This window comes from Schistocerca serialis, chromosome 9, assembly GCF_023864345.2.
Source record: "Schistocerca serialis cubense isolate TAMUIC-IGC-003099 chromosome 9, iqSchSeri2.2, whole genome shotgun sequence".
Lineage (NCBI taxonomy): Eukaryota > Metazoa > Arthropoda > Insecta > Orthoptera > Acrididae > Schistocerca > Schistocerca serialis.
The window spans coordinates 185,494,417-185,507,793 of NC_064646.1; positions in this window are offsets into that span (position 1 = coordinate 185,494,417).

Genomic DNA, 13,377 nt, shown 5'->3' on the forward strand with positions numbered 1-13,377 from the left:
GATGGCCACCACATTGAACATCTATTGGCCTGACACACTCTATTCCACTCCGAAATTGAAAACGGAAACCATGTGTGTACGTGTACCTCACCCCTCATGGTAATGTACATGTGCGTCACTGAAAAAGACCAATAAAAAGGTGTTAGCATGTGGACGTAATGTGCTGTTCCAGTCTCTTCTGTACCTAAGGTCCATCACCGTTCCCTTGGGACCCCTACGTAATTCGGTGCTCTCCGATACACACGATCGAACAGCGGAGGAATGGTACTCAAGCGTCAACTTCAGGTTACAATATCTCCGGATGTAATTAACATTTTACAATGCAACAAACGGCACTGATTACGTATTTGTTTATATGCTCAAATGTGCTAACAAAACTAACGGGGTTCCATTTAAAAAAAACGTAGGTTTGTGTTAAAAAACATACTTCCGTGCATTTTTGTATGGTTTGTATTAACCAATTACACTAGCCCCTCTCCTCACGTTCGGTCTGTGGAATCGATTCGTCAGTATTTGATGTGGTTTACGAAATATACCCAGCGGTAATGTTAGGTGACTCACCCTGTATAATCTTCGGGTACGACAAACTTAAGAGTAATGAAAAGGGAAGTGGCAAGTTCATTTCTACACCATTCTTAGGTAATATGTCCTACAAGACTTGCCGTCTTCCGACTAGAAAATACGATTGTAAAGCTACCTTCTAATAAAAATATTTTGAAGAAAAATTCAGTGCTGAACAAGATCCTTTACAAATTTAGGCGTCTATAAAATCGTATGAAAAGACTGCCCTAGCTGTTATATAGGGCAGACTGGTTGCACCTATTGCGTGAGAAAGGGGGAAATATTCATAATTCTTCTTTTGCTGAACATTTACTAATTTCAGATCATTGTAAGAAACTGTAATTTTACGTAAGGAAATAAAAGGCTGGAAATTAGCTTTACCAGAAGAACTTGAAACATATAAACGTCGTACTAAGAGAGATGGTAACATTTTGAACGATCAGTTGCAACTCGCGAGTAAGCACTTAGTTGACCGCTGTAAGCAGCTGCTCACGGTCGCATAATACATGTTTACTGATCGCTCCTCAAAATATTTCTCTGTACTGTCTAGTTATGTTATATTATGTTAACCGGGGACCTAGAAACGACGGAGAGGCTACGTCCTCGCCGCAGTCGCAGTGGTCCGCAATCTCACGACGACTACCGCAGTCCACTTCAACCCTCCGCCAGGGGCTGGAATGGCGCGGTGGCTGAGGTCTCTGTAACTGCAGGCTGGGCGTGAAGGGGTTGGAGAGGTCAGTCGCTGCACGGAGAGGAACGCGCGAGGTCTTGGCAGAGCCGTGAGTGAGGACCTCGCGAATCTGGTGATTTAAGGTATTGGCTCAAATGGCTCTGGGCACTATGGGACTTAACTTCTAAGGTCATCAGTCCCCTAGAACTTAGAGCTACTTAAACCTAACTAACCTAAGGACATCACCCACATCCATCTCCGAGGCAGGATTCGAACCTGCGACCGTAGCGCTTAGTAAAGCAATGGTTCAAATTGCTCCGAGCACTATGGGACTTAAAATCTGAGGTCATCAGTCCCCTAGAACTTAGAACTACTTAAACCTAACTAACCTAAGGACATCATAAACATCCATCCCCGAGGCAGGATTCGAACCTGCGACCGTAGCGCTTAGTAAAGTATTGGTTCAAATGGCTCCGAGCACTATGGGACTTAACTTCTGAGGTCATCAGTCCCCTAGAACTTAGAACTACTTAAACCTAACTAACCTAAGGACATCACCCACATCCATCTCCGAGGCAGGATTCGAACCTGCGACCGTAGCGCTTAGTAAAGTATTGGTTCAAATGGCTCCGAGCACTATGGGACTTAAAATCTGAGGTTATCAGTCCCCTAGAACTTAGAACTACTTAAACCTAACTAACCTAAGGACATCATACACATCCATCCCCGAGGCAGGATTCGAACCTGCGACCGTAGCGCTTAGTAAAGTATTGGTTCAAATGGCTCCGAGCACTATGGGACTTAACATCTGAGGTCATCAGTCCCCTAGAACTTAGAACTACTTAAACCTAACTAACCTAAGGACATCACACACATCCATCCCTAAGGCAGGACGCGAACCTGCGACCGCAGAAGTCGCGCGGTTCCGGACTGAAACGCCTAGAACCGCTCGGCCACTGCGGCCGTCTTTAAAGTATTGTCAGGCGGACGTCACTGCGGTGTCGGCATGGCGTGGCCGCTGTGTGGACACAACAGCCTGGTGGAGCATCTGGTGTCCCTTCCCAGCCGGACAGACAGCGGTCCCAGTGGAGGCGTAGAAGGGGGCTTCTCTATGTCAAGACGAGCACTGCCTGAGTGCTTTTGCGGCCTACAGTTGAATGCTGGTCGTTTTACAGTTGATACTGTGTACTGCGTGGTCTATGAGTGACGCATTGAGTGTACTTGCTAGTGATAACTTGGTACACGGAAGTCTGTTATTGGTGTGTGACAAGCTGTGGTTGCTTATTGACGGCTTACAGGAATGCGAGCGAGTGCGCGCCTGTAGATTACGTTGAAAAATACCGTTATATATATATATATATATATATATATACACTCCTGGAAATGGAAAAAAGAACACATTGACAGCGGTGTTTCAGACCCACCACACTTGCTCCGGAAACTGCGAGAGGGCTGTACAAGCAATGATCACACGCACGGCACAGCGGACACACCAGGAACCGCGGTGTTGGCCGTCGAATGGCGCTAGCTGCGCAGCATTTGTGCACCGCCGCCGTCAGTGTCAGCCAGTTTGCCGTGGCATACGGAGCTCCATCGCAGTCTTTAACACTGGTAGCATGACGCGACAGCGTGGACGTGAACCGTATGTGCAGCTGACGGACTTTGAGTGAGGGCGTATAGTGGGCATGCGGGAGGCCGGGTGGACGTACCGCCGAATTGCTCAACACGTGGGGCGTGAGGTCTTCACAGTACATCGATGTTGTCGCCAGTGGTCGGCGGAAGGTGCACGTGCCCGTCGACCTGGGACCGGACCGCAGCGACGCACGGATGCACGCCAAGACCGTAGGATCCTACGCAGTGCCGTAGGGGACCGCACCGCCACTTCCCAGCAAATTAGGGACACTGTTGCTCCTGGGGTATCGGCGAAGACCATTCGCAACCGTCTCCATGAAGCTGGGCTACGGTCCCGCACACCGTTAGGCCGTCTTCCGCTCACGCCCCAACATCGTGCAGCCCGCCTCCAGTGGTGTCGCGACAGGCGTGAATGGAGGGACGAATGGAGACGTGTCGTCTTCAGCGATGAGAGTCGCTTCTGCCTTGGTGCCAATGATGGTCGTATGCGTGTTTGGCGCCGTGCAGGTGAGCGCCACAATCAGGACTGCATACGACCGAGGCACACAGGGCCAACACCCGGCATCATGGTGTGGGGAGCGATCTCCTAAACTGGCCGTACACCACTGGTGATCGTCGAGGGGACACTGAATAGTGCACGGTACATCCAAACCGTCATCGAACGCATCGTTCTACCATTCCTAGACCGGCAAGAGAACTTGCTGTTCCAACAGGACAATACACGTCCGCATGTATCCCGTGCCACCCAACGTGCTCTAGAAGGTGTAAGTCAACTACCCTGGCCAGCAAGATCTCCGGATCTGTCCCCCATTGAGCATGTTTGGGACTGGATGAAGCGTCGTCTCACGCGGTCTGCACGTCCAGCACGAACGCTGGTCCAACTGAGGCGCCAGGTGGAAATGGCATGGCAAGCCGTTCGACAGGACTACATCCAGCATCTCTACGATCGTCTCCATGGGAGAATAGCAGCCTGCATTGCTGCGAAAGGTGGATATACACTGTACTAGTGCCGACATTGTGCATGCTCTGTTGCCTGTGTCTATGTGCCTGTGGTTCTGTCAGTGTGACCATGTGATGTATCTGACTCCAGGAATGTGTCAATAAAGTTTCCCCTTCCTGGGACAATGAATTCACGGTGTTCTTATTTCAATTTCCAGGAGTATATATATATATATATATATATATATATATATATATATATATATATATATATGCTGACTTGGTATTCCGTAGATGTGTTTAACGCGAAAGCTGCTATCACTTACAGAGAGTATGGTAGATGTTTTCTTAGCCGAAGAGTACGGGATTCAAGAGTTTTTACTCTTAGGTGGTATGGGACCAGCACACGCATATACACACGAATTTGCATGTACCAGAGTGTGGATGAAGTGCAAGACATTATTCAATTGGTATAATGTAGCCCTTCAACAGGAACATACAGAATTTCTACACGCATTCACATACCAGAATACGAATTTCATTACATATAGACAGATTCTCTCCTTATCATTTACAGTCCACTGAACACCTTAACGAATAATGTTAAGGGAGACGATTGGAACTTTGATCTTCTGACTAGTGTAATGGGACCTGCCTCGAATTCCTCTCCTGTATCAGAAACTTCAGCTCAAAGTACCACTTGCAACTTACATCCACAGCTATTTGCAGGATGTATTCCCGTCACTGTCATCCTCTACGGTTCTTCCCCTGTGCAAATGGCTCTGAGCACTATGAGTTCAAAACGGTTCAAATGGCTCTGAGCACTATGCGACTTAACTTCTGAGGTCATCAGTCCCCTAGAACTTAGAACTACTTGAACCTAGCTAACCTAAGGATGTCACACACATCCATGCCCGAGGCAGGATTCGAATCTGCGACCGTAGCGGTCGCGCAGTTCCAGACTGAAGCGCCTAGAACCGCTCGGCCAACCCGGCCGGCTCCCCTGTACAGTTCTCTCTCGTACCACAGAATTTATTTCCTGATGTCTTAAGAAATGTACTGTCATCCTGTCCCCTCTTCTTGTCAGTGTTTCCCATACATTCTTTTCCTCGCCGATTTTGTGAAGGACCACCTCACCCCTTACCCTAACAGCTCATCCAATTTTCATCATTCTTTTGTAGTACCACTTCTCAGATGTTTCTATTCTCTTCTGTTCCGATTTTTCCATAGTCCATGTTCCCCAGACGTACACTCACAGAAATTTCTTCCTCAAATTCAGGCCTATGTTCGATGCTAGTAGAATTTCCTTCACCAGAAATGCCCTTTCGTCCAGTGCTAGTCTGTTTTTGATGTCTTCTTGCTCCGTCCGTCATGGGTTATTTTGCTGCCTTGGTAGCAGAATTCCTTAACTTCACCTGCTTCGTGATGACCAGTTCTGATGTTGAGTCTCTCGCTGTTCTCGTTTCTCTTACTTCTTATTACTTTCGACTTCCTTCAGTTTACTCTCAGTTCATATCTGTACTCATTAGACTGTTCATTCCATTCAACAGATCCTGCAATTCTACTTTACTTTCACTGAGGATAACAATATCATCAGCGAATCTTATCAGGGATATCCTTTCACCTTGAATTTTAATCCACTTTTGAACTTTCCTTTTATTTCTGCCATTTCTTCTTTAAAAAATGGTTCAAATGGCTCTAAGCACATCTGAGGTCATCAGTCCCCTAAACTTAGAACTACGTAAACCTAACTAACCTAAGGACATCACACACATTCATGGCAGAGGCAGGATTCGAACCTGCGACCGTAGCAGCAGTGCGGTTCCGGACTGAAACGCCTAGAACCACTCGGCCACGGCGGCCGGCATTTTTTCTTCGATGTGTAGATTGAACAGTAGAGGCGAATGATTACATCCCTGTTTTGCATAGCAAATCGTTCTTGGTTTTCCACTCTATTGTTAGAATTTCGAAGATCTTGCACCATTTTACATTGTCGAACGCTTTTTCCAGATCGGAAAATCCTATGAACGTGTCCTGAATTTTCTTCAGCCTAGCTTCCATTATCAAAGGCAAAGTTAGAATTGCTTTTCTCGTGCCTTCACCTTTCCTAAAGGCAAACTTACCGTTACCTAACAGATCCTCAATTTTCTTTTCCAGTCTTCTGTACGTTAGTCTTGTCAGCAACTTCGATGCATGCGCTCTTAAGCTGACTGTGCGATAATTCTCACACCTGTCGGTCCTTTCAATCTTCGGAACTGTGTGGATGGTGTTGGCCTGAAAGTCTGATGATATACAGCCAGTCTTATGCATTCTACACCCCAAAGTGAACAGTCATTTCGTTTCCACTTCCAGCAATGATTTTAGAAGTTCCCATGAAATGTTACCCATCCCTACTGCCTTATTCGATCGTAAGTCTTCCACATCTCTTTTGCAGCCTGATTCTTGTACTGGATCCGCTACGTCTTCCATATCGACTCCAGTTTCTTCTTCTGTCACATCAGACATGTCCTCCCCTCATAGAGATTTTCAGTGTACTGTTTCAGTCTACCCGCTCTCTCCTCTGCATTTGGCAGTGGAATTCCCGTTGCAGTCTTTGTCGTTAGTTAACAGCAAACCGCCGAAGAAGCTCATTGGTACTGTTTACTGCCGAGGGCATTTTTACTCTTATGGTATCAATAACACTAACATTCACATCAGTGATCCGACAGAAAACAACATGCTTCTGAGGAGACACATATTCAAGGTCAGTTCTCTGGAAATGTGTGCTTTGGTTTGATACCCGATCAGCTGACTGGGCCTCTTGTGCCACCGCATCGCCTTCCAGGGCTCCATTATCTAGACCCGCAAACCAGGTTTCCAGTGTTACTGGAAGAGGTTCCTTGGGTTATGTTTTTCCAGCAAGGTTGGTTCAAAAAATGGTTCAAATGGCTCTGAGCACTATGGGACTCAACTGCTGAGGTCATTAGTCCCCTAGAACTTAGAACTAGTTAAACCTAACATCCATGCCCGAGGCAGGATTCGAACCTGCGACCGTAGCGGTCTTGCGGTTCCATACTGCAGCGCCTTTAACCGCACGGCCACTTCGGCCGGCTCCAGCAAGGTTGGTCCCCCGCATTTTTTAGTCTTCAAGTGACACATCACCGAAACCTGAAGATGGCTGGGCAGAAATAGTCACGTTTCTTGTCCACCAACGTCGTTTCAACTTACCCTTTAAGATTTTTCCCCGAGGGGATGACTGAAAGGCGAATTCTACAAATATAAGACATAAGACACGAATTCATCGTTTGGGTTATGAATCGTGCTGTCTCTGTAAAATGACGCCAAGACGTCTTCTGAAGAGCTAACATGGTGCTGCGAAGAGAATTCAGATGTGCATTAAAGTTAGAGATATAACTTATGAAAATAACTTTGAATTTAATTTGTCTTTGCTTAACACTTTTTGTATTTGTTTGGGTTACATTCTAACAGCAACCATTCAAAACTGTACATATATCACACGACATGTTATTTTGGAATTAGCCTCTGCCAACACTTCCTAAAACTTACCGTACAGGCAGTTTGTCTTGATTTCATCCAACTAATTAGCTCATAAACGACGCATCGTACGAAAAAAATCTTCTAGGTGAAAAGTTAATATTAGTAAACGGGATATGATTGTTCTATACATGGCCACCGTTTAGCCACGCCTCCTACTTGGGCGGGGTCAAAGTTGTATTTTCAAACGTGAACCCCGTCCCCACCCAATTTTTATTGCATATTCTGTTTTTACGCCAAAAAATACGTACATTTTACGCCAACCATTGTTTCTCATTCCAGGGAGATTGCGCTGTAATCGACAAATATCAAGAGTGCCTGTTTTTGCAATTAAGAACTGACAAACTTGATTCTACGTTTCATCGACGTTGTAAATGTAAACATTTGTGTTCTAGCGGTTGATACTTATATTCGAAATTTACTGTAGTGTTAAAAATTTTATTGTACGATACAATATACTAGCCGCTTCATTGTCTGGTTAGAAACTACATTTAGTATAATCGAGGGACAACGAAGTTGACGTAATAGTTTTCTGTTCCCATTGGGAAACTTGATACCGACTATTCCCCTTGCCTCTCACCACTGGGTTACACGATTTCTGTGAGTCCTCTTGCCTCTCACCAACGCCAGATGCCTGAGTATTCATGTCAGGTGCACCTGTCATTATCACTTCATAGACGTATTTCCTTATTACAGTGGTTATGATTTGTATTCTGTCAGTAGCCGGCTTGTGGACTCAGCACAATCCATCCGCTAGCGAACGGGAAACTATGTTACGATACAAGTACCTTTTTTGCCAGAAATGTCAATGTCTAGCCCACTTGTACTGTACAGTCACATTTACAATACTCAAGTAACGTCTGAAGGTCAGTATCAATCGTTAGGGATCAAGGTTTTATTTTACATCGTAAATTATACGTAGAATCAAATCCGCCAGTTCTTAATTGCAAAAACAGGCACTTCTGATATTTGTCGATTACAGCGACATCTGCCAAGAATGGGAAACATTGATTTGAATAAATCGTGCGTATTTTCTGGTGCAGAATTCGAATATGCAGAATGCGTGGCCAGAAAGTGCCCACGTATAGCACAGACAGATATCCCCTTTACTAACATTAACTTTTCATCTGGAATTTTTTTCTCTTACGATGCGCCGTTTACGACATAATAAGCTGTCTCAAGTTGAGACAAAGACCCCGAATATTGTTATGTCACGTAGCCTGAGGAACAGCGCCCAACAGCAAGTATTTGGCAGCAACACGGCTGTAGAGTACGCGGGGAAACCGCCATGGCCAACGACGTCGCCTCGTGACGATACCTCAGCCACTCCTTAGCCGCCTTTGCAGGGGATGGCAAAGCGCGAGGGGTCGCAAGCCTCAATAAAATGTTATGTGCTGAGATCAACTGAGTGGAAGGCTTTTAAGAGGGAGATTATAAATGTTTCACCCGCGGTAGGGAGGCGAGCTTAGCCGCGGGATCCGGGACCGCTGTGCTCCTTTCCCTTGTTGACCCTACTAGCGCACCTTCTTGCTTGCCAACTGTCTCTCTCTCTCTCTCTCTCTTTGCGTGTGTTTGTGTGTGTGCTTGCGTGTGTGCTTGTGTGCGTGCTACGCTCGCACGTTACCTCTCCGTCACTTTACTCTGTGTATCTGCGTTTTCACTTTCTCGAGCACCATACGAAAGTAACTAATTAGAGAAGGATGTTCACAGAAACATCTCCCGTGGATTAGATTCTATCCACAGTGTGGTTAACAAGTAGTATACCTAGTGCCACAGGAACAGTTTTGAAAACGAAGTGTGACGTATAGCAGAATCGAAATTCTACTGCGCGACACTACGCGCTGTTCACATCCAGCTGCCCCTGCCCAACACTACAATGGCAGACAACAATGCAAACTAGCCACAGACTGCGCACAGCACAGCCAGTGATTTTCATACAGAGCGCTACATAACGTTGCCAATAAGAAAACAAACAGCCTAATTACAACTTTAACTACACGTTGGTCCTAGATGATGATATTGACTGCTGTAGCTGAGGTCTCGATCTGTGTTGAGCTCTTGCATGCACCACACTATATTGACCTCAGCGTGAGAGCACTGCCGTATTGGGGAAAGGCGTGGTCTTCAGGAGCACCTCCCATATGTCACTGCGGATTGCAGTGGGCCCTGGATAATGTCTCTGGTATCAATTCGAGTACCATCTCTTCACGATTTTACAATTAGTACAGAAAAATAGAACCTTTTCGAATTAGGCAGATGAACACTTCGCAGGCATACAAACCAGTAATTCCGTACGAGAGTCACAGCATTTTGGCAAAGATTTTCAAAGCTTTGCTGTATCGCCTTTCTAGTGATTTAAGATCGACGTTGTTGGCCAGCCACACAGGAGTACAGTGTCAACAACACAAATGGGGCAATGACTAAGAAACTCAGATTATGAAACCTGGAGGCTAGTCTTGTAATGGTTCTTTGTTTCTTTATTTATTCAAGTAATTCTTTTGGAGGGTACGACAAATCAACTTTGCTTCTTTGTGTTTAATTGCCATTGCTCTCAGACTTCCTCCATCATTCGAAAGTGACGTTCCTTTTTTTCCTGGGTCCACCCTCTTCCTTTTGCAGATCTCTTTCTTTCCTGAAATCCTGCCATTTGTGTTGCTTCTCCAAAAAGTATTCTGTTGTCTATTATGTCCACTCTGATTCCTGTGTTTCTCATATCTTTGTCAATTTCGGTGAGCCATGCGGGATAGGATTTGTAGCATTTTAGGAAGTTGAAGATCTGCTTGGTTGGTCTGTTATTATTCGGTCGATATATGTGACCACAAAACTGTACTTTGCATCTCCTCTTTACATTAGTTACCTTTTCCGTTTTCAAATAGAGCTCTTTGCATGATATTAACTTGCACTCAAAGTTAATATTACTTTTAGGTCTCAGTATTTTTCTTCGAATTATTCTTTCGGAATTTTTCAGTTTTTCAGGATCCCCAGATCTTAATAGTTTAAGAGTTACTGTTGGGTACAGTGTTTCAGGTCTTAAGACCGTTTGATAGTGATTAGTTTTGTGTACCAGGACAAAGTTTTTTGGTTGTATATGTTTTTGTTATTTGGAATACCCATTCCATTCTATGTACTCTATTTTCTATGGCTATCGTTCTTTTGTGTTGCTTATTGTCCATTCTCCTAGGTATTTATAGCAGTTTGTTTTAGATATTGTGTTGTTACGAATTTTAAAATTGGAAGGACGTCATTGACATCTGGCACCAAATGTGGCTTCTCACATATTTTTAGTCCTATCTTGTCTACCTGTTTCGGTAGTTCTATGATTTGTCCTCTGGCACCTTCCACTTAGTAACTGATGCCATGTCATTTGAAAAAACTAGACAAGTATTCGAGTTTCATCCTACTTGAACACCCTTAGTATTGACGGATTTTTCTCTCTTCCCTCACTATCTTTTCTAGTGTGGTATCGATAGCTACGATGCCACGACGTAGGTACAAATTCTTAGATTGGCACTACGAGAGCGGACGATCCACACCGACGACAGGGCCCTCTATCCGGCCCTTTGCAGCTCTACGAGCGCCGCTCCAGATTCAGCCCACTTGATCACGAGCAGACGACCAACCAACATTGTTTCGTTATCATAGTGGGTGAGCCACTACAGATTTTGCTTGTGTAACTTCTGTTAGCTTTGATACATCCTGCTTCGCACCTACTTGCTCATCATAGCCAAAGTTATGTAACCATATTTTATTACTTGTCTTACCTAGAGTAAACATCTTTTACTTTACTTGCAGTACCGACGTATTAGTACCTCACCTGCTCCTCCTAGTTTCCTACATACGGCCTACCCTCCAAATTACAGAAGCAGACCCACGCGCCGCATTCCAGTGGGATACAAAACATCTAATGTGCAGTTAAAGTGTAGGGGTGATAAACTATCTCTCACTCTTACCCCTCATTTTATTTCAAAAAGCTTTGATACTTCTCCATAAATTTTACTTTTGATGTTTTATAGTTGAATCCAAGTTCCTTTAAAATGTTGCTTAGTGCATTTCTGTTAGTTGAGTCATATACCTTCTCAAAATCTAAGAAAGTTATCGTGTATTTCAAGTTTCTGATTTTCCTCATTTCTGTTATACTCCTCACATTTAGTATTTGCTCTGCATAAGACCTTCGCTTCGTAAATTCTGCTTGATACTTTCCTAGCTGTTGATCGAGTTATTCTTCAGCTCTCTCTAAAAGTGCCACGGACAAGATCTTATATGTCACTGGTAGGAGCGCGATCCCTCTTTAATTGTTAGGATCTGCTATTTTTCCTTTTTTTTTTTTTTTTTGTAGCGTATGTATTAATGCTGATGTCCATTACCATGGTAAGCTGTATGTTGTCCAGATTTCATTAATGATTTCTATTAGACACAGAATAATGTTGTCGCTAAGGTGTTTCCGCAAGTCAGCAACTATATTAACCTCTTGGTGATGCTTTATTGTTTTTAAGTTGTTTTATGATTTCTCTGATCCTCTATTGTTAGTGGCTTTGAATCTGATTGTGTTTGGATTACATCATCAAAATGAAATTCTTTTTTGGTGGGTCGCACTTGTGTAGTACTTTGCAGTACTCCGCAAGTATTCTGCAATTCCCCTTGTTATTATATGCAGTCTTTTGAAATTTTGGATGTGTAAACCCTAAAATTGGTGGCCTGTACTTCTTTAAACTATTTATCAATCTTTTATAAAAGTTCATTCTGTTGTTTTGACTCAATTGACGTTAGTTGGTCTTTTATGTGTTGTACTCTCATCTTTTTGAGACCTTTTAAGGCATGTTTCCTCGCTTCTACAAAATTTTTCCTGTTCTTATCATTTTTATTTGCGTTTCAGATATTCCAATGTTGTTGCCTCTTTATAATTAACTCATCACAGTCATCTTTTCAAAAGCATCTTTTAGTTTATTTTTATGAGGGATAGTTTCTTCTGCAGTCCCAATAATGTCTTTTTGAATTTGTTCCCAGCATTTAGATACTTTTTTCCAACACCATTTCGTAATCATTTACTCTAGATAACTTCTATACGTCAGACTTTTTGGGTTGATATTGGATCATTTTTCTAGATATTGGTCTATCTTTGTATCTAATGATAGGTAGTTCCGAAACCAAACTGGCGCTCTTGGCCAATTTTACATTGAGTACCTCCACTGCAGAGTGTATATTTATAAAAACGATATCGATTTATTTTTCACCCATGTGGTTTGCATTCTAGGACGTTTTTTGGAGAATGTAGATTTCAGTACTACATTATGCTGCCTGCCTAAGCATAAGAGTCTATTTCTGTTTGCATTGGTTCTTTCGTGTATTGGAAATTTTCCTACTATTCATCTGTGCTGACGTTCTTTGCCAGTTTGTGCATTAAAGCCTCCAAGTACTAATACTGTGTTTTTCGATGGAATAGGCATTTTGTCAAAAATTTTCTGTTTGCATTTTCTGTATTCTTGTTTACTCGTTTGTTGGTGAATGTGTATTTCAAATAGTGTAAATACTGTCTGATGATATGAACGTTAGTGTGGAAAGCCTTTCATTAACTTATTAAGAACTTGTTATTGAGTTTAATACCTTTTTGTTTGCGATGAAACCTGTTCCAAACGGGGGTACGTTTACCGTAACTGTTTTTTCTGGTATTTCCTTAAATATCCAGAATCCTTCTGAATCGAAAGAATGCTGATCAGCAAATCTTGTTTCTTTCAGTGCTGTTATCATTCTGTTTATTTCATTAGAAAGTTTTTCAGCACCTCCGTTTTCTTCGGCTAATCTATTACGATACCGATTTTCATTGAACACAGGTTTATCATATATTTCTGAGAACAGAAAAGTAAAGAAAATAAACGATGGAGGATTAGGCTTTAATGTTTCGTGGAGACGGAGCATATGCTCGGATTATCCAAAGGCACCGTCTCGGCATTTGCGATTCGGGAAACCCACTGAAAAACTAAAACAGGAATAGCAGGCGGGCATTTTAATGGCTTAATCATTGCATCACCTAATTCTGTCAGAAA